The sequence below is a fragment of the Pteropus medius genome, unplaced genomic scaffold (assembly GCF_902729225.1).
Source record: "Pteropus medius unplaced genomic scaffold, Ma_sr-lr_union100, whole genome shotgun sequence".
Classification (NCBI taxonomy): domain Eukaryota; kingdom Metazoa; phylum Chordata; class Mammalia; order Chiroptera; family Pteropodidae; genus Pteropus; species Pteropus medius.
The window spans coordinates 28,293,437-28,314,813 of record NW_024344378.1 but is presented as its reverse complement, the minus strand read 5'-3'; the positions used below and the strand labels follow the sequence as shown (position 1 = coordinate 28,314,813).

The 21,377-nt window shown below is 39.3% G+C and overlaps 1 pseudogene; it reads right to left on the bottom strand.

The window, feature by feature from the left end:
* Positions 1–5,786: 5,786 nt before the first annotated feature.
* Positions 5,787–21,377, bottom strand: part of LOC120609342 (60S ribosomal protein L7-like 1) — a 59,322-nt pseudogene continuing 43,731 nt past the window's right edge.

Here is a 21,377-nt window from a genome sequence, read left to right as displayed (position 1 = left end):
ATTTTACAATCTTAGTTTATCCATAAATACTTCAGTCTGCATCTTTAAATAAATACTTGTATTTTAGAAAGACAGTCACCATGCCATTATCAGGTCTAAAATTTAATTGTATCATATACAAGTATATATTCAGATTTCTCAGCTGTCTCAAAGATGTCTTGTTACAGTTGACAAGGTACACATATTGTTTCATAATTTTTCCATAGCTATATCACCATTCAAAAGATTACATATTTTATGTATTTGTTTACTGTCTCTCTCATTAGAATATCAACTTTGTGTATACAGAGATTTTTTGTTTTTTTTTTTTTTTGTTGTATCTTCAGCACTTAGGATGGTTCTTCAATGCAATAAATATTCAATAAATGTCTGTGGAATGAATGAATAAATGAATGAAGTTAGCAACAAGGATATAACAGTCAAGGGGTATGCTGTATAAACCTGGTCGAATGTGTTATTTTCTTGCTTTAAAACGTTGGGCATCTTTTCTGAGCCTCAATTTTCCCATCTGTAAAATAGGACTAATTTTTGCAAGGTTGTTGTGAGAGTTAGACAAAATATGTGTAGAGTGCCTGACAGGTAGTACACTCTCGATGTAGCTCCTATTTTTATTTTCCATTAAGTTAAAGATCTTGAGATGAAATTATTTTGGATTCAGGATAAGTCCTAAATTCTATGACAATGTCCATATGACAGAAAAGGAGAATACACAGGGACACAGAGAAGAGTACCATGTGAAGATAGAGGCAGAGATTGGAGTAATGCAGGCACAAACCAATAACACCAAGAGTCACCAGAAGCTAAAAGAGACAAGAATGGATTTTCCCCTAGAGACTTCAGAGGGATCATGGCCCTACAAACACCTTGATTTTAGACTTGAAGCCTCCAGAATGGGAGAGAATAAACTTCTGTTGTTTTGAGCTACCAAATTTGGGATGATTCGTTATAGCAGCCACAGGAATCTAGCACACATCCCTCCACACTGATACAGCACAGATCACCATGCCAGGGCTCAGCCAGTCTGATGGTTTGAGTGACTGATGTACATTTTGAAGCAGCTTTATCATATTCTCAACTAATCCAAAGTCCACCAGCTTCTCCCTCCCTCTCTCGCTCTCTCTCTCTCTCTCTCTCAATCTCTCTCTTTCTCTTTTCAATATATCTTTCCCCACCTCCCACTTCACTCTCCTACATTTATGGTAGAATTGGAGGCACCAAAGATCTAATGATTTCTTCCTGGATTATTCAGGAAGACAATGAGACAAAAATTAGAGAGGCTATATTTTTCTCATTTGATGCCATACAGACATATTTTTCCATCATCTTGTGAAGGATCAGAAGGGTGGGACAGGTGGAATGTCAAGAGTAACTGGAGATAGAAATATTTCAAATAGACAAATCAGTGTATGTCATGTCACAGGATTGTGTGTGTGTGTGTATGTGTGTGCCTGAGTCTGTATGTGTGTGCGTTTATGTATATGAATAGTGTGTGTCTAGGCAAAAGAAACAGGATCTTGACTTCAAACCTTAAGCTGTGCTGAGTCTCTCTGACTCCATCAGGCATTTGGGCATTGTGGAACCAATTGTTACTGGTGTGTTACTGGATGGGGTAGTGTCCCCTGGGGGTCATTTTCAAAGATGACTAGGAGTCTCTTGGAAAAGAATTTAAGGTGAGAGAAGAGGGTGAGAGAACACAGATTTGCTTCAAAGAACATAGCTCAATCCAAGGCTTTGGGAGTATTTTGCATTCTAGATGCCTTCCCCACTGCCCTCCTTGTCCTAGGCACTGGTATTAGAGCCTTGAGGAGTGAAGACTGAAATAAAAGTGCACTAAAGCTCCTCTGTCACCGCAGTTTTATTATGTGATAACTTGGGTACATACAGAGAGTCAGCCTAAACCTTTGTTCCGATTCCCTGGGGTGCTGCTAACCTGGCCAAGGACCAGAGCAGCCTATACCAGGCTGGTCTTGGGCCTTGGAGGGAGCAGTGGCAGAAGAGTGCCCATGGTACATGGAACAGGAAGGCGAAACCCTCAAACACTCCCTGGAGCAACCTGACTTATTTGGAAGTAGAGGGTAAGCTAGGGCAGGGCTGGATTCTACTATTGTGGGTGGAAGTGGAGCTGGAGAAACAGAGTTCTATTTCTCTCTTCTGTTCTGTTTCTAATAGGGAGACCCTGGTTTTGACTCCAGACTGGAATTATCTGGAAAATACTGATGACAATAAAGGTATAAAACTAGTTACATTTATCGAAAGCTGTTATTGCTGGAGCTCCCTAAAAACAAGCTGGTTTTGAAAAGTCAGTGGTTCCAGTCAAGATGGTGGATTAAGTAAATGCTGTGCTTGCATCATATCACAATCACATCAAAATTACAACTAAACTTCATAATGACCATCACTGAGAATTGCCTGAAGTCCAGCTGAACAGAAGACCTATAACTAAGGAAATACAGAAGAAAACACCTCGAGACTGGTGGGAGGGGTGGAGACATGGAACAGGTTGGTTCCACATTCACACGTGGCAGTGTGTGAATGCCTCAGGAGGGCTAGTTTGGTTGAGGAGATCATCCTTGAGGAGCAAGGGGTCCCAGCCACACACAGATTACCCAGTCCAGGATTCCAGTGCTGGGAGGAGAATTACCCATGAATTTTGTCTATGAAAACTAGTAGAGATTGTGGCTAAGTGAGACAGAGGGTGGCCAGAGTCACACGCAATCCTCTTAGAGGGCCCATGCATAGATTTACTCATTGACAAACTCACTTGCTCTGAGCTCTAGTACTGGGGCAGCAGGTCAAAAGGCATCAGGGACACTTGGAGAAGAACTGAATTGTCTGGCTTCTGGGTGAGGGCTGGAGGGACAGCTTTTTCCCAGACAGAAGTGCTGGTAGAATCCATTGTGCCATTGTTGAGGCCTCCCATCACCCAGTATACACACACAGGTGGGCGCCATATATGAGTCTCCATCAACCTAGTTAACACTGTTTGCCGCACTCTAGTGATTCTCTGAGACCCTGCCCCACCTAACTTGCAGGCCCACCCAAGCCACTTCCAGTGACTTTTCCATACAAATAACCTGTCTTGGCTCATGCTGAGGACTTTCCTAAAATCTCTCAAAGGTTCACACACCCCAAAGAAGCAGCGTCTGTCCTCAACATGACCTATACCTCTTACTAAGCAGCCCCAAGCCCAGCACTAGTGGCACCCAGCCTCAGTTTTCAGCTCAGCCTCTTCCAGGCACTTCCAAGCGCAGGATAAGTTATAACCACTTGCAGGTCACTTTGTAGCTTATATCAAGTGTCTCTGGGCAGGGCACTGGCAGCAGCTGGACTTCACCTGCACTAGAGCCCCACCCAAGAGGCCCCAGAATTAACAGACCTGGTGGCTAGCTTCAGACCACACCATATCACCATGTAACCACCTCCACAAACGACATGCCCAAAGGGCAGACACCAGACCCCTGGTAAAATAAATTATGCTTTTAAGGTCAGTCCTTGCACAATAGCTCCTCCACTATAGTCACAGCCAGTCTTCACAACCAGTCAGCCTGAGGATCAATCCCTTTCATTGATATGGCAACAATAAGCAAGGCTCAGTTACAACAGGAAAGCATAAACAACTTGCACAAAAGACATACATGGACAGCCTGGCTCAGGTGACCAAGGAGATTTTACTGCTGGGCCCCACGGGACACGTACTACATAAAGCTACTCTACTAAGACCAGGAGGCATAACAGCTTCACCTAATACATAGAAACAAATACAGGGAGGCAGCCAAAATGGAAAGGCAAAGAAACATGTCTCAAATGAAAGAACAGAATAATGCTTCAGAAAAAGAATTAAACAAAATGGAGACAGGCAATTTACCAGACACAGAGTTCACTGGTTATAAGGACGTTCAATGATCTCAGTGAGACCTTCAGCAAAGAGATAGCAAATAAAATGGATATAGAAATCACAAAAAAGAGCGAGTCAGAAATTAAGAGTACAGTAACTGAAATAAGAATACATTAAAGGAAATCAATAGTAGATTAGATAAAGCAGAGAACTGAGTCAGCAATTTGGTCAATAAGGTAGCAGAAAACACCCAATCAGAACAGCAAAAAGAACAAAAAATCCCCAAACATGAAGATACTTTAAGGGGCCTCTGGCACAACATCAAGTGTACCAACATTCACATCATAGGGATACCAGAAGAAGAAGAGAGAGAAAGCAAGAAATGGAAAGCCTATTTGAAGAAATAATGATGGAAAACTTCCATAATTTGGCAAAGAAAATAGACATACTAGCCCAGGAAACACAGAGAGTCCCAAACAAGATGAACCCAAAACTGAGATGAACCCAAAGGAGCTCACACCAAGACACATCATAATTAATGAGCCAAAGGTTAAAGACAAAGAGAGAATCTTAAAAGCAGCAAGGAAAGAGCAGTTTGCTGCCTACGAGGAAGCTCTCATAAGACTGTCAGCTGATTTCTCAACAGAAACTTTACAGGCCACAAGGGATTGGCATGAAATATTCAAAGTGATGAAAAATTAAGACCTACAACCAAGATTACTCTACCTAGCAAAGCTATCATTTAGAATCAAAGGACTGACAAAGATCTTCCCAGAAAAGAAAAAGCTAGAGTTCATCATCACCAAACCAGTATTACAAGAAATGTTAAAGAGACTTCTTTAAAAAGAAGGAAAAAAACATCAAAACTATGAATGTAAAACAGCTATAACTACATATCTATCAATAGTTAATTTAAACATAAATAAATTAAGTGCTCTAATCAAAAGACATAGGGGAGCTGAATGGATAAGAAAACAAGACTCTTCTATATGCTGCCTACAAGACTCACTTCACATTGAAAGACAGACAGACTGTTTTTATGAAAACAGAAACAAACAAAAAAACTGAAGAAGCAATATTTGTACCAGACAAAATAAACTTTGGCTATAACAAGAGACTAAGAAGGACCCAGTAATCCCGCCTCTCGGCATTTATCCAAAGAAATCCCAAGCACTACCTCGAAGGGACATGTGCATCCATGTGTTCATCGCAGCATTATTTACAATAGCCAAGACATTGAGGCAACGTGAGTGTCCATCAAGGGATGAATGATTAAAGAAGAGGTGCTACATATGTACAATAGAATATTACTCAACCATAAAAGAGAATGAAATTTTGCCATTAGCAACAACACACATGAACTTGGTAGGTATTGTGCTGAGTGGAGTAAGTCAGACAGAGAAAGACAAATGCCATATGATTTTGCTTATATGTGGAATCTAAAGAACAAAATAAACAAACAAACCAAACAGAAACAAACTCATAAATACAGATAACATTTTTTTTTTTCAGAGCAGAGACAACTGAGCACAGTTTTTGTGCTCTTCTAACTGTATTTAAAGTTCTTTCCAAAAGAAGGCCTTAGGAACTCCTAGGTTTAAGTATGCCCTAGGCCTGGCCTATTGCCATCTTGTATTCTTGCTTGGGTATCCATTCGCCAACATTAAACCCCTGGATAGATGTGAGGAAGCAAGACCCTTCCTCTGTGGCATGAGTCCTTTGCTGATTTCAGAGGTGGCAGCAGCAGCCAACGTGGAAAACACTGAGACTTTTCCTTTGGAACTGGGCTGTGATGAGAAGTGCCTGCAAGGAACATCACTATCTTTTCTCTGAACTTTCCCCTCCAGATTCTGAAGATATAGCAAAAAATAATCTCTGAAGATACTGGATAATAGTTCCAAAAAACAAAAATGCATGCTTCCAATGCATTGTGCTTTCAGATATCCTATGTTTAGTTCAGCTGCCGTGTGAGCTGATTGATGCATTCGCCTCAATAGCCAGTTAAGGCCACCTGTTCAAGGAAGCCCACTCTATTCTTGATAGTATGACGGGCCACCGAGATATAGAAAAGGCACAAGAACTCTGAGATCACTTGGAAATTCTTCCCTGGGAAGGCAATTTCATGAATGAGGTCTTCCAAGCAAATGACACCAAACTTCCCCAGGTACTCTTCTTGTCCACATTTTAAGATGAGTTCCCGGACAGACTTCAGATTTGGAAATCTCCACTACACATAGCATTTTTATGGTGTGGGGGTGTCACTTTGACAAAAACACCACTGAAAATCTTCAGGTGAAGCCTTACAATGGTCCTCTTCACCATTAAACTCACTCCATTAATCTTTTGGATGTATACAGCTTAACCCAAGGGACGATCATCCAGCACTTCCAAACCACAAGTTTCCACTTCTAGTCATCTGCGGTGCACTTTGTCATGTTGTTGCCGCCAGGCATCATGTTGGAACCATTCTAATTGTTTTTCCTTCCCTCTGCTTCTTCTTTCCAAAAAGTGCCTGCTTTGCCTGGGGGCTTTGAGGCCTGAAATGCCTTCCTTTTATTCAGGAGATTTTCTAGAACCAATGGGATCTTTTTTCTTCGCTCTCTTTCTGCCATCTTTCCAATGCTGCTGCTCCAGAGAATATTTCAATGGTCACAGGGGTTTGGGAGGATGGATGAAAAGAGGGACAGGATTAAGAAGTACAAATTGGTGGTTACTAAATAGTCATGAGGTGTAAAGTATAGCATAAGGAATATAGTCAATAATATTGTAATAGCTATGCATGGTATCAAATTAAAAAATAATATTGACTATGTACCCTAAAAAAAACTATGTATGGTATCAGATGGGTACCAGATTTATTGGGGTGATCACTTCATAAATTATATAAATGTCTAATTATTATGTTGTACACCCAAAACTAGTATAATATTGTATGTCAACTGTAATTGAAAAATTAAAAATTATTTTTAAAAAGAAAAACAAAATAAAGACATAGAAACTGTTCAAAAAATTAAATTAAATTAAAAAGTCAATGAAAAAAAATTGCAAGACATTACAATTTAGTGAATTTGATGTGGGTAATAAACTTGAATTACAAAACAGATCTCCAGGATCAGAATCCATCAAAGGTATCACATCCTTTCTTATATTTCTGTCGTAAACTCTGGTTGTATGGCCCTCCTCGCTGCCCTCGGTCTCTCTCATCCACCCCAGACCTAGCGTCTGGGAACATTTCAGCATCTTCACTCAGGCCTCCTTTGACCCGGCAGATGCTCTCTTCCCAGAGCAGCTGGGAATCTCAGCAATTAGGGCAATTCACTGGGTCACCTTTAATTGTGGGGAAATGTTCCGCCTTTTCAATCGAGTACTGTGGTGACTGCGCTGCCACGTGCAAGGCGCTGTGCCGGGCAGAGCCGGAAGGCCTGCGGGGCTCAGCACACCGCCTCTGCCCTAGGAGTATTTGGGGACAGAGAACATACAATGAAATTAGCAAAGAAAGAGAAAAAATCAGTAGGCCAGTGTCACACAAGGGCTAAGAGCTTGAGCTCTGAAGTCAAAGATTACATTCAAATTTCATCTCCTCTGGGGGACTTCGGTAAATGAAGGTTTCTTAACTTCCTTAAGCCTCAGTTTTACCATCTATAAAATGATAATCATAACCACAGTTGTCTCAGAGGCAGGGTCATTCCTAGGCTGTGCAGGCCTCAAGCAAACAAATTTGTGGGTCCTCTGTCTATACAGACAATTTGGGTCTTCCCAAACAAGTGAGCCAGGATCATTCTAGCAATTCAATCTCATGTCATCCTACCAAAGAAACACCACTCTGGGCAGTGGGAAGGGTTTGCTCACTAGGCACCCTTCCAGAGCCAGGGTCAGTCCAGTGGCCCTGGGATGACTCCATAAGTGCGAGCCTCAGAGCTTCTTGGCACCTGGTCAACCCTACGCTGTGTAAAGGAACTGCCAGCACAGCAGTGTTGAAGGACCAGGCCTAGAAAAGCATGAGGAAGGTGCTTCAGAGAAGCACAGGTTCTCTGAGGTGTGAGACTGGGGTGTGGGCCCTTCACCTTCCTATATCTGCTCCTAAGATGTTGTGAAAATGAAAATAGGTAATTTATGAAAAACATCTAGACAATTAGCATGGCTACTAGCACGTGCTGAATGGTAGCGATTATTATTACCAATAGCAATAAGGCGGAGGAATTAACTAGAGAGAAGAGATTTAGAGATCAAGAGGCCACCAGGTGGGGTTGCTGAGAGAAGGTGCCATCCCACAGATGAGCTATGCGATGGTCTTCAAAGTGTCATCAGGACATCAACAAGTGACAGGCCTTGGAACAAATGGAGGCAATCTTTATTAAAGAAGTATGACTTGAGTCCTGCAGACCCAGGAGAGCTGGAGGGTTTGCAGGGGCTGGTTGCAAGGACAGGGCAGAGCCTGGGGAGAGCCAAGGACCAGAGGCTGAAATGTTGGGGGGCGGGGTGGGGTGGGAGGGTGTTGCCCAGGGAAGAGTGGGTAAATGCCGCCCCTCCCCCAGCTAGAGCAGAGGTTTGATGCAAACTGTAAAATAGCAGAGGGCTGTCTTATGAGACTGTGATGAAGGGAGAAGAGAAGAGCCCCCTGGAGGCCAAGAGCCACATGGAGGGTGGCGGTAGGGTGTGTGTGGGGGCATATTCTTCTGAAGCAGGACTCACCAGGAGGAGTATTTCTCCCCTCCCCCAACTAATCCGAGGCTGCCCTGGGCTGTTGAGCCAGAGGTGGGGAGGCTTGAGGAGGTGCTGCTTGCTCTAGCAAACAGCCGCCAGACAGCCATGTGTTTGTGCCAGTGAATCCCGAAAAGGATTACTGCGCAAATTAAATTAAAATTTAGGAAACACACACAGCAACGAGACCTTCTAATCTGTAGCTCCAAATAGGCAAACAGCCCTGTTCGAGCAATTAAGCAGCTGTGATGATGAGGGGCAGCCAAACGCTGGAGCTGCACTCATCACAGCTCAGGTCATGAACGCACCAGGTTAGGACCGTCTGTGCGGAAGCGGGCTCCACACCGCAGCTCATAGTCGCCAGTGCGCCCCTCCTGGTAGCGACTTTTACACCAGATTGGGCAGGCCTCCCTTCTTTCCCGTCAGCGAGGGCAAGCTGAGAAGGAAAAGACAGAGAAAAAGTCCTTCGTTGCCTTTTGAAAAGGGAGATTTGGTGCTTAGCAAGGGTAACTTATTTTTTCCAGCTTTATTAATATGTAATTGACATATAATATCCTGTAAGTTTAAACTGTACAATATGATGACTTGATACACATATATATTGGGAATTATTTACTACAATATGGTTAGCTAACACATCTGTGGAGGAAACTGTCCCATGATGTGACCGCTGCCAGACCCACAAGCTAGACCCCGGCCAGAAAAAAGATTACTTACTACAAACCTCTCTTAGAGACCATCTGACTGTAACTGATATTCATTCACGCATAAATCAGCACCTTTCCCCTGCCTCCTGCTGTGTGCTGATTCCTGGAACAGGTGGTTGCCTTGATCTGGTCTAGCATGTAACCAGTACCTTTACCTGGTAGCTTTCACTTCCTAGTACCCATGACTATTCCCTTTTTGCCCTAGGTAATTTTGCCCCTGACAAGCAGCATGGAGATCCATTTTGTTCTGTAGCTGCCTAAGGTGTGCCTCATAGGTAAGTTTTCCTTAATAAACTCAGTTAGTTAACGACAGGAGTACCCAGCCTCTTTCTTTAGTCTTTCAGAGGCCTTCTTCTGGGTCTGCGTGTAGTAACAACATCCTTCTTCTAACATAATTACCATTTTGTTGTTGTAGTTATGGGGAGAACATGAAAGCTCTATTCTCATAGCAACTTTCAGTGTTGTTAACTAGTCACCATGCTGTACATTAAATCCTTGGAATTTATTCATCTTACAACTGAAAGTTTGTACACTTGCACCAACATCTCACCATCTCCTTCATCCCTCAGCCCCTGGCAACCACCATTCTACTTTCTGTTTCTACGAGTTTGTTGTTTTTAGATTCCACTTATAAATGAGATCATATAGTATTTGCCTTCCTCTGTCTGACTAATTTCACTTAGCATAATGCCTTCAAGGTCATCCATGTTGTCACAATTGGCAGACTTTCCAGGCTAAACTATATTCCATTACGTATATGTGTGTGTATATACACCCCACATTTTCTTTATCCATTCATCCATCAACAGACACTTAGGTCGTTTCCATGTGTTGGCTATAATGAATAGTGCTGCAATGAACATGGGGTGCAGGTACCTTGTCAAGATAGTGACTTCATCTTTTTTAGCTATATACCCAGAAGTGAGATTGCTGCATCATATACCAATTTAATTTCCCACTAACAAGGCACCATGGTTTCCTTTTCTTCCCATCATATCTTGTCTTTTTATAACATTTATTTTAACAGATGTGAGGTGATATGTAATTTTTGATTCACGTTTCCCAGATGATTACTGGTGTTGAGCACCCTTTTGTGTATTTGTTGGCCATCTGTCTTCTTTGTTTGTTTTTTGGTTTTTTTTTTTTTTTTTTGCTATTGAGTTGTATGAATTTCTTTTATCTTTTGGGTATAAACCCCTTTTCAGATATACAGTTTCCAAATATTTTTTCCCATTCCATAAGTTCACTTTTTACTTTGTTGATTGTTTCTTTTGCTGTGAAGAAGCTTTTTAGTTAAATGTACTATACTTGTTGATTTTCTCTTGTTTTGCTTGTGCTTTTGGTGTCAAATCCAAAAGTCATTACGAAGAAGGGTGTCAAGGAACTTTTTCCCAAGGGCAATTTTAAGACTGTAGAGGGGAGGGCGTTAACAGGCTTTTCCACCAGGGGGCGTGCTTGGTCTATTTACCTGCCCCTCCTGAGCTGATCTGTTGTGGCAGCTCTACCTTCTACATCCACAGAGGCCTTCTAAAGCCTCTCTGGAAGTGAGTGCTTTAAAAAAACAATACATTTTTAATTTGTGGGGTTTTTTTATGTGAAAAAGAATGCACAGAAAATTGAGAAAATATAGAAAACCAAAAAGAAAAAAAAAAAACGAAAATTATCCACAGTCTCAGAACCCTGGGATTCCTTTAGCAATTTAGTATAGAACTTTTTTTAATTGAAGTAACAGCTGGCGTTATGATTCCTCTTTTGGGGAGAATTCTTTTTCATATTCATTTCTTCTCTCTCTCTATCTCTTTTTAGGAACTATAAACTGACACATTTTCTGGGTTCAGTGTGGGAGAACATCTTGTCCCTTGGTATAGGAAGGAGAGATGGAGTGTGGGGGCCAGTTCCTCTGACAAAAGAGATTTAGAGATTGCATGTTTCATCTTCAGCACAGTGTCAAACATGCTGTACAGGTTCAGTACAAGTTTTTAATAAACATGTCATTTTGAGACACTGAGCAGACATACACAAAGTAATTAAGTATTGGGGCTCTCGCACCCCATCCCCACCAGGCTTCTGCCATTAGCATGAAGCAGAATTCTAAGCCCACAGTTAAATCTGTTCTCCACACTGCTTAGATGAACCCTGAAGGGGATGAGCATTCATGATTCCTGCAACCAGGTAACTGGACTTATATAGATTCTTCTTATGCATAACACCCAATGGGTTTTTCCAAGAATATTTTGTATTGCCAATTGTTCTGTTGTTTTCTGACGCTCAAAACGAGTGTGGGGAGGGGTGGAGGAGATGAGGGAAAGAAAGGACAGGCAGAGGTTTTCCACTGGCATGCTTTGATAGACTTATTATTATTTTGACTTTAGGTAGATAGACACTTTAAAGATCACATTTCAGTTCTGAAAGAATACCCCTAGAGGAAAAATGTGAGGACGAAAACCTAGTCTTGCTATTTTGAACTTGAATAGTTGAAAGAATACCTGTGTGTATATTTTCACCCAGTTTACAATTTCGTAGACTTTATTGTTTCTAACATTTCTGATACCTGAAGAAGTGAGCTGTTAACTGAAAAATAGACTTCCTTTTATTGGCGGCTGAGAAGAAGGAATACTTTCCAAAACCAACATACCCTTTTAGGAGGAAACAAGTGTGTACTTTGTTGTTGTTGTTTCTTTGCCAGTAATTTTCGTTAAGAAAATGTGAGTCCTGGTGCCTGTGTCAGAATGGGTCTCTTTCAGTGGCAAATAGAATAAGTGCAATGGTCACTGGGCAACGTGATTTCTTTTTCTCCACCTAGACCATTTGCTGAAGATAATGCAATACATATATAGTAAGCTCAGAGAAAAATACAGGTGCTTTCAGACAATTCATTCAACTCAAATTGGCCTTTTGCAAATTGCTCTTTTCTCTATCACCTTGTCATAGTCTCAGCAAAATAAAAGTGGAAACAAACATTAAGAATAGAGAAATAAATGATGTCTTCAGCAATAACACATGTTCTTCAGCTGTATCAGTTTTAGAATCTTGTCACTAGAAGGGTCCATGGAGGTCACTTATCGAAACACCTGGGGAATGTGCCCCACTACTCCTTCCAGTGACCATGGCGGACATCACTAACTGATTGCATTTTCCCATTATGCAGACATGACCTCAGAATCCTTTCCATCAAATCATACCAGTCATTCACTATCAATCCATAAAAGTCGATACTCAAGATGAAATCCCTTTGCTTCTTTGTATGGCTTAGTCATACTACCCACTCTATGAAGGCAGTTTCTCTTAGAATGCCTTTGGTGGGTGACTCAAGGCCTCCCACATTTGCTTCCAACTTTTCTCTCTAGCTCCAAACAATTGTATGTACCAAGAAGTTCAGCCTAATGAAGTGCTCTCTGGTCCTCAAATAAAACATTCATTTTTCTTGTATTAGTATGTAAACTTTTGGAAGTCTCCAACATTGCTACCATCCCAATAACATTCCAGCATTCCTTCAATGAGCATCCAAGAGCTGCTTCTGCAGCAAAGTCTTCCAACTAACCATTTGTGCCTTATAGAATGTTATGTGATCGCTTTAAAAAAAAAAAAAGTTATTTATTTTAATTAGTTTCAAGTATACAGTACTTTCCTTAGACATCTATATAGTTCATAAAACAACCCCCCCATTACTTCCTCCTCTGCTGACCCTCCAACTAGCCAACATATTAATGCTAACTGCATTCCTTTTTGTCAGGCTCCATCCCCGTGACCATTCATCAGCTAATTTGTACATCTTTAACCTTTCACCCATTCTCCCAGCCCCGAAATCCCCCTCCCCTCTGTCTGTCACCAAATTGTCCACTATATTTGTGAGTCTGTTTTTGATTAGTTTGTTCTTTTTATTCTTTAGATTCACATATAAGTGAAATCATATAGCGTTTATCTTTCTCTGTCTGACTTAAATATCTTCTAGGTCCATCAAAGCCATATCTTTTTCCATCTCCTTCCTTTTCATATGTAGGAGTCTTGTTTTCTTCTTCTTTCAGCTACTCTATCTTTTGGTTGGAGCACTTAATTCTTTTCCATTTAATGACTTGATGACTCTATGCCAAGGTATACCAGGCATAAACAGCTTTCTAACAGCGATGTTAGAAAGAAGATTATCTTTTGACTTTATTTATTTCTACATTATCTTCAACACTTAACTATACAGTTTATATGACAGCAATGCCAGCTCAGGTCAGAGTGTTACCTGTCTATTTTACAGTATAATTTTGCAGAGAATGTCAATCTGTAAAAGGCAGAGTTTAAACATGTAGGCACTGAACAGGGCCAAGACAGGGTAGGGTAAAGGGAATGAGGCAACGAGGGCGCATCATTGGAGGAGACACTCGCAGGATCCCGTGAGTACAGGGACAGCATTTATACCACCCGGAGAGCAAGTGTCTCCAGAAATTTTATACCCTAGGTGCCTTACTCACCTCGCTTTAGTCCTATTCATGGTTCTGGAGACAGACTACTATGTTTGAAGAAAAGATCCATCACTTGCTAGTGTGCAATCTTATGCAAATTATTTAATCTCTTTGAGTCTGTTTTCTCTCTAAAATAGGGATAATCACAAAATATATCAAAATGCTGTGTCAGAGATTAAACACAATAGTATATACAGAACGGCTAAAACAGTTCTGGCACATAGTTAAGGATCAATTAATGTTAGCTATCTTTATTTTTATTTATATTACATTCAAACATTACAGGCATAGAACAGTGTCTGACACATGACTGAAATTCAATAAATTTGATTGAGTAAATTAATGAATGAATAGAGATGGATGGATGGATGGATGGATGGATGGATGGATGAGCAAAATATTTATTCTGAGTTCAGCGTCCCTGAATTTCCCCTCAGCTGTTCAGAAAAATACAGACAAAACAGAGGGAACAATCACTGACAAATGTGTTATTTTTAAGTGGTAGAAACTATTTAAAACAACCTCTGCTGCTCACAACTGGGTTTAGGGATACAGCTGTGTCAGCGGCGGCAGGGTGCCCTTTCATTCATTTATTCATTTTCCAAGTAAATTTCCCCAGCGCTTCTACTTTGCTGTTATCTTTACACAAATAACACCCCCTTCCCACTCTCCTTATGGGAGCACGCATTTTTGTTGTCGTTTCGTTCTTGTTTTTTTTTTTTTTTTAAGTTTTCCAATCTAACTAAACTGCATTAAAACGGTAACTTGAAAATACAGAGTGCTACATAAATATGAGGAACAAGAGATGACATGCTGACCTTTTTCGAATCTGTTACATAACCCTGTCTCTTTTCCTCCCCCGCCCCCTCTTAGATTAGAATAAGTTCTTTGTGTGAACCTGGCCCAGGGCCAAGAGTCAGTATTGTCAACAAGAGAGTGAGAACAGGAGAAGAAAACATTTTTACTCAAATAAGTTTCTTTTTGGGGAAGTATAACAAGGGCAGTTTCATTTTCCCAGTTCTAATGACTTCATATCTATGCTGAAAGAAAAAGAACAGGTGACAAGGCTAGTGATCTTCTTTGACAAACAAGAGAGGCCGTAGCTGGACAGAATCCAAATGCTAAAGTATAAAACAAGACCAGCTGGGATTTGAGTCACTGTGCCCAGAAGGTCTACAAGCAAGACTTGTGAGATCAATCTCTCTGCTTCAGTGTTTCAGGGAGGTATGATGATGAGCCCAAGTAATGACTATGCAATAATAAAATGTAATTAACATTTATTAGCAGCTTACAATTTGCCAAGCACCATCCTTGGGGCCTATCTTGATTTAACTTATTTAAGCCTTACAACAAACAAATTTGATAGAAAGCAGAGGCAGAGAGAGGTTAAGTAACTTTTCAAAGCCACACGGCTAGAAATTTACCTTATTTGACTTCAGAGGTAGAGGTCTCCACAATTAAAATTGTTAGTTTGGAATACTAGGCAGAAAAATAAAAGTATCAAGACAGGCTCCAAATAGTTCTTTATGCTTTGGAAAAAGGAAGAAATCTCATAAAATAGAATTGAATTGTGAAAAATATAAAGTCTTAAGTTTAGGTTAAAAAAAGTAATAATAGAAGCACACAACATATAATACTGATATATACACTCAGACAAATTATATAGAATATATAATAGAATATTATGTAATATATCATAAAAATATATCACTTTTATATATTATTTAGAAAAAATATAATTACAATATATAAAACTAATATTTATGTGAATATTTTATTATATTTATATTTAATATTTAAGTATCATATTTACATATAGATATTTATACTAAGTAATATATAAAATGAAATAACATTAATTTTATGTTATATAGAATATAATTTAAAAGAATATATAAATTGTTTTAAATAAATATCTTATAATAAATAAAATAAATTATATAATACTCATATATACATATATAATGGGAACACATAGAATGGGAGAAATTTTTGTCAACAACTGTTTTACTGCATCTCATATAAAATACACTCGAGAAAATGGCTTCTGGGAAAGATCAGTTGTTATCAATAAGATGATATGCCCCCAGAAAAATAGCTGCCCTTTGGCTACATTAAAAGAAGTAGAGTAGACCAAAAAAGGGAAGTGATAAGTGTTCTAAGCTCACTGGTCATGAGATTCTGTTTAATGTGGTATGTCCCGTTGAGACTCAAGTGCTTTAAGGATGAACAGAAACCTGGCTCTCCCACCACCGTCTGTGCCCTTTCCTATGATACATCCCACCTTCTTCCCTTCTTCTTAGCTTATAGAGAGTTTAACCTCCAATAAGTTTAGTTAAAAGCGACTATTTTCTATAAGAGGATGGGTAGAGTGCAGCAAGGCCCTGAGCAGCCATTAGGTTGAGCGAGAGTTTTGGAGCAGCATCTGGGGATTGCTTTTCTATCTGAGTGGCAGGCGGTGGAAAACAGAACGAGATGGAAGTGGAGAAGGATCCCATCTTCAAGAAAGATTTCAGATTTCCAAATACATTGGTAGAAGCCAAGGTCCTGCCATGACCAGGGCTTCCAACCAAAGCACAAGGAATGATAGAGACAAGCAACAGAGAAATCCAGCTATTTCCTAAGAAAGGGCTCTGAGCTGAACCTTGACAAACAATACTTAAAACTTTTTGGCCTTGAAACTTCAGAAGTATGAAAAAACAGAGTAGAGATGTCATTAATAGAAGCCTTGAAGCAAACTCCACAACTACAAGATATAATTTATTGAGCAGAGAAATTTTAACATAGAACAGGAAATCTGGATACAGCTCTGAATTATTTATAAAGTTTTATAAATTCTTACCAAAAATAACTACCTGCTTCACCAGATCTGAAACTACTCTAGGAAAAAAAGCCAAATTCAAAATGCAAAAGCATATGAATCAAGTGGGAAAGAACAAATCATACAGACTCTGAAGTGTGCTATGAATTCTTTTTTTAATAAATGTCTTTATTTTTAGTTTTTCTTCCAGTTTTATTGAGATATAATTAACAGACGACACTGTTTAAGGTGTACAGCATGATAATTGACACACATGTATACTGTGAATGATGACCGCGATAAGTTTAGTTGACATCCATCGAAAACTTTTAGGACCTGCTATCACAGCAACTTTCAAATATATCATACAGCCATACAGTATTTGTGCATTTCTGTCTGATATTTCATTGAATGACCTTAAGTTGCATTCATGTCCTCACGAATGGCAACATTTCCCTGAGTCTTCCCTTATTCCTATGGTAAATGGTCCTCTTTCACCTGGGTGTCAAATGGAATAAATTAGGCGAGTCCTATAAAGCCCTAAGCAAAGATTCTCAATCAATATTAGCTAGTTACCGGTGACAGCAGCTCTCCTGAAGCCACACAAGTCCAGTGGTCATTTAGATTTCTAGTTCTCTATCTGTTACATTTCTTGTCCTCCCTCTAGTAAATTTTCCTCTACCTTGAACTTCCTTACACAGTCTTCCTCCAAAACATTTCATCCTAGTCAAGTTCCCAGCCAGAAAAATAAAAACTCTTCTTGCTTAAGTCTCCTCTCTCCACAGCAGGAAACTATGCTACCCACAAGTTAGTCGTGCTTGCCAGGATAAATTTCCATGCCATGTTTGCAAGTACACATAAAGGTACCCTTCATCAACAGCTCTGTGCTTCTTATCCTCAGGAATCTGCAGTCAACTCAGGCAGATTCTGAGCAGCAAATCAGCCTTTGCCAGACACTGCAGGACAGCTGGGCAGCACTTGAGGTAAAGCCTTTTATTTCTGGTATTGATCCCTTGAAATTGTGTCTAGTGTCTGAAAATCTCAAGGCAGATATTCCTTAAGTGTTAGATTTCAACGTCTGCTTTAATATTTAACAAACCTTAATCTAGAGAATGATTGTTTCCAGTATTTTAAATTCTGTGGCATTTCCAGACTCACACAGTCTCTCCCTAATGGAAGCTTTTAGAAATCCTAACCAGGAAATGGCCAGAAACTGGCCCAGGAAGGGAGCCGTGCTTTGGGGATGGGGGAAGGACAAATTTATTTCATTCCGTGGCAGGCAAATTTTCAGCAGTTAAGGAGATGCAAACCAGGTAGAAACATTCTTACAGGTTTTTATTTTTCTCTTTTTTATGTGAAAGAAAAAGTCAGGAACTTGGGGTTATTTAATTATAGTTTTTAAAGGAAGCATATGTCTTTGTCAGAGCTCGGCATTGGCTGTCCTAGTAAAGAACGGATTGGATGTAGCTAATTTCTCCCCAAAGAACAACAGTCAGGCACTAACATAACTCACATCTTTGAGGTCCTCCAAAGCCTCCAGAGACGCTGAGCTTCATTGGTCCCAGTGACAATCCTGCCTTTTATGTTATGTTTTTAATCCTCAGTGATCTTTAAAAGAAAAAAAAATGAACATACAACAGTAACTAAATTAAAATGATGAAGGACTTTTTTCAGGATAAAAATACTATAAGAACACTTTAAAACCTTGGAAAAATATTGGCTAATATAAGGGGAAAATTCATACTATTATATAACCAACCAGAAATAGACTATTTCAACATTTGATTTATATGTACTTTATAAAACAGATTTTGGAGAAAAATTTTTTTTAAGTTGAGGGTATAAATTACATATAGTTTCATCTTCTTTTCACTTAACATTATATTGTGAGAAATTCTCCATGTTATTAAAATTTTCCAGTATGATGAGTACTGAGGTTTTATAATAAAGTTGAGAAGTATGGATATATCATGATTCCCTTACCTTCCTCCTTTCCTTCGTTCTTTCTTCCCTCTTCCTGCCTTCCACTATTCATTCCTTCTTTCCTTTCTTCTCTTCTTTCCTCCTTCATTTTCTCTTTCCTTTCTTCCTTTGCTCCTTCCTACTTTCCTCCATCCCTTCCTCTCGGATGTTTTCTTTTCTAGTTTGGTCAAATTTGTACATTCATATCATTTAAATAGACAGCGTAATCTACAAGGTAGAAGAGCTAGCATCTCCCACCACCGTCTCGCCTTATTTCTCACTCCGCAGGGCGACCATTTACAATTCAGTTAGCGACTATCATGTTATTTATGGCCATATACGTAAATGATATGCTTATATTGGAAATTCTTGATTCTTAATAATTATTAGGCAGTATCTATTGGCTTTCTACCGTAGAACTCCCTCCTCCAATGCGCGCCCCTCTCCCCTGCGCCGCGCCCCCTACACACACTCCTTTTCTCCCACATCCTTCCAACCCATTATCATTTGTAAGTTTGGTTAGATTAAATTATTACAACACATAAATGCTATTCACAATGAGCCATATCTTGTTCCACAATAACCTTTCTTCTATATTTCTTTTCATTTTTTCTGAATTAAAGGAGACAAAAAAGTGGTTTTGTTCTTTGTTTCTTTTTCTTAGGTTTCTAAGCATTTATCTCTATCTCATCCTCAAACTCTCCTCTAGTTGAACAAATCTCCACTCCATATTTTCGGATTTTAGGTAAGCTGTCATTTTCACATTTCTGTAGAAATCGCAGGAGTAGGGTGTTTGACCTACTCCTGTCTACATTAGTTGCTCTCTAGGCCTGTTGCAAAATAACAAGTATTTATTTCCCTTCCCCTTCATCCAAGGTGTTCTTTTCCCCTCCCTCTTGGAAGAGACCTCTTGCACTGGATCCTGTGTTTCCTAAATCCCATTTCTTTATATACCTGGTTTACTCCTACTTTTAATGAGATGTCTCCTCTCAGCTTCCTGAGGAACAGTGCGCGTAAATTCTGTACTTATATGTATAAAAGTGTCTTTATTCTTTCCTGCCATTTAAATAATTACTTGGCTATATTTAGAATTCTAAGTTAGAGATTATTTTCCCACAGTATTTTGATGGCATATCTCCATTGCCTTCTAGGTTTTAGTATTGTCGTTGAGAAGTCCAATAACATTTGGATTTTTTTTAATATATAAATCCTCTTTCCCCTTAGAACTTACAGAATTTCCTTTGTCACCAGTGTTGTAAAAGTTTGCCATCATGTGCTTGGTAAAAGTTTATTTTTATTAATTTGGAAACTTTTAGCTTTCAGCTCAGAGAAATTTTATTAGATTTTTTCTTCTTTTTAATTTGATTTTTCTTGAGTATTTTTCTTTTTCATTTTCTTTGTCCTCTCTAGAACTCTTTTATTCAGATGTTGGTCCTCATAACTGATCTTCTAATTTTCTTATTTTATATGCCCTATTTTTCCTGTCTTTATCTATTTGTTCTATTGGAAATATTTTTTCTGATTTTTCTTCAAATATATATATTTTTTAATTTTTCATTTCTTTTACTATTGCTTTAACTCCTAAGAGTTCTTCTAAGTTCTTTAATGTTCATCTTTTTCATAGCATTTGTTTCTACTTTATGTATCCAATGATTTTTCCAATATCTCAATTTATTGATGACAGTTTATTTGCTGTTGTTGTCATTGTCACTTTTAATTCTCCTCTCTTTGAGTCAATTTTGCCATTTGCTTGTTTCGGCTGGTGCCTTCCATGTTAGAGGCTTTTCTAAACTGTCTGGAGATACTTGAATGCCATCTGAGAACTAATAGTGAAACACAAAAAAAGCTTACCTGAAGCTTGGAACAGATGTGTGGGGCTTGATAACTGAGCTTCCTTATAAGGTGATCTCAGTGAACCGTTTTAGGGGGAACCCTTGATGTTCGTATCTTTAAGCTTTATCTCTTGGACTTCCTTATTCCTTCCATAATTGTCTTCTTATCTCTTCCCTGGAGGGAACGAATCTGACTGCAGTATTTTTGGGGCTGAAATTCAATATACAAACATTTATTTAACCCTTATACTTTCATTATAGCGTCCCAAACTTCAACTGTGCCTCTAAGCCCCAGTCCATGCACTTCTATTTTTATCCTCCTTATAGAATAAACCTACAATCTTCTACCTAGATTAGGAAGTGAAAGTTGCAAGGATCTGAGGCAGAGTCTATGGGTACAGCTTCTTAAACTATTAATTGGTCCTCCTATCTTAGCTCCGGTTTACCACAACGCATGCACACACGGACACACACAAACACACACACACTTATTCAGCACCTCTGTGCCACTAATTCCTTAGACTTTGAAATGTTCTGCATTATAAATTGGGTGGATTCTTGGATTTCTCTCACTGCTGTCAGGTGTAGTTTTCTTAGGTTTAGTACAGCCTAAGGAATTACCACTTGTCTAGCTCTTTCAGAGTTACCAAGACTGTGTTGCTTTTGTGTTCTCTATTTCCTTTTCCTAATGGATTTAAGCCTTCACAAACTCTGGCATTTTAGTAGAATTTAAGGAGAAAACTAAAACAGACTCGTGCGCTCAATTGATATTTCTATAATACCTTTAAAGTTTTCTATGAACCATCATCGTTTGTGTAAAATTTTAAGCAGTCGTAACTAATCCTGCAATGAACATCTTTTGTTCGCAGACCTTTGTATCAGTCAGCATTCAACCAGAGAAGCAGAAGCAGTAGGAGATATATATTAAGAAATTTAATGCAAGGAATTGGCCTAGTGATTGCGAGGGCTGGGTAGGCAAGTCCAAATCTATACGGCAAACCATCAAAAAAAGAAGGCTGCAACTCTGGGGCATGGGCTGCAGCTGCTGTTCATGGGCAGAATTTCTTTATTAGGGAAGCCTCAGCTCTG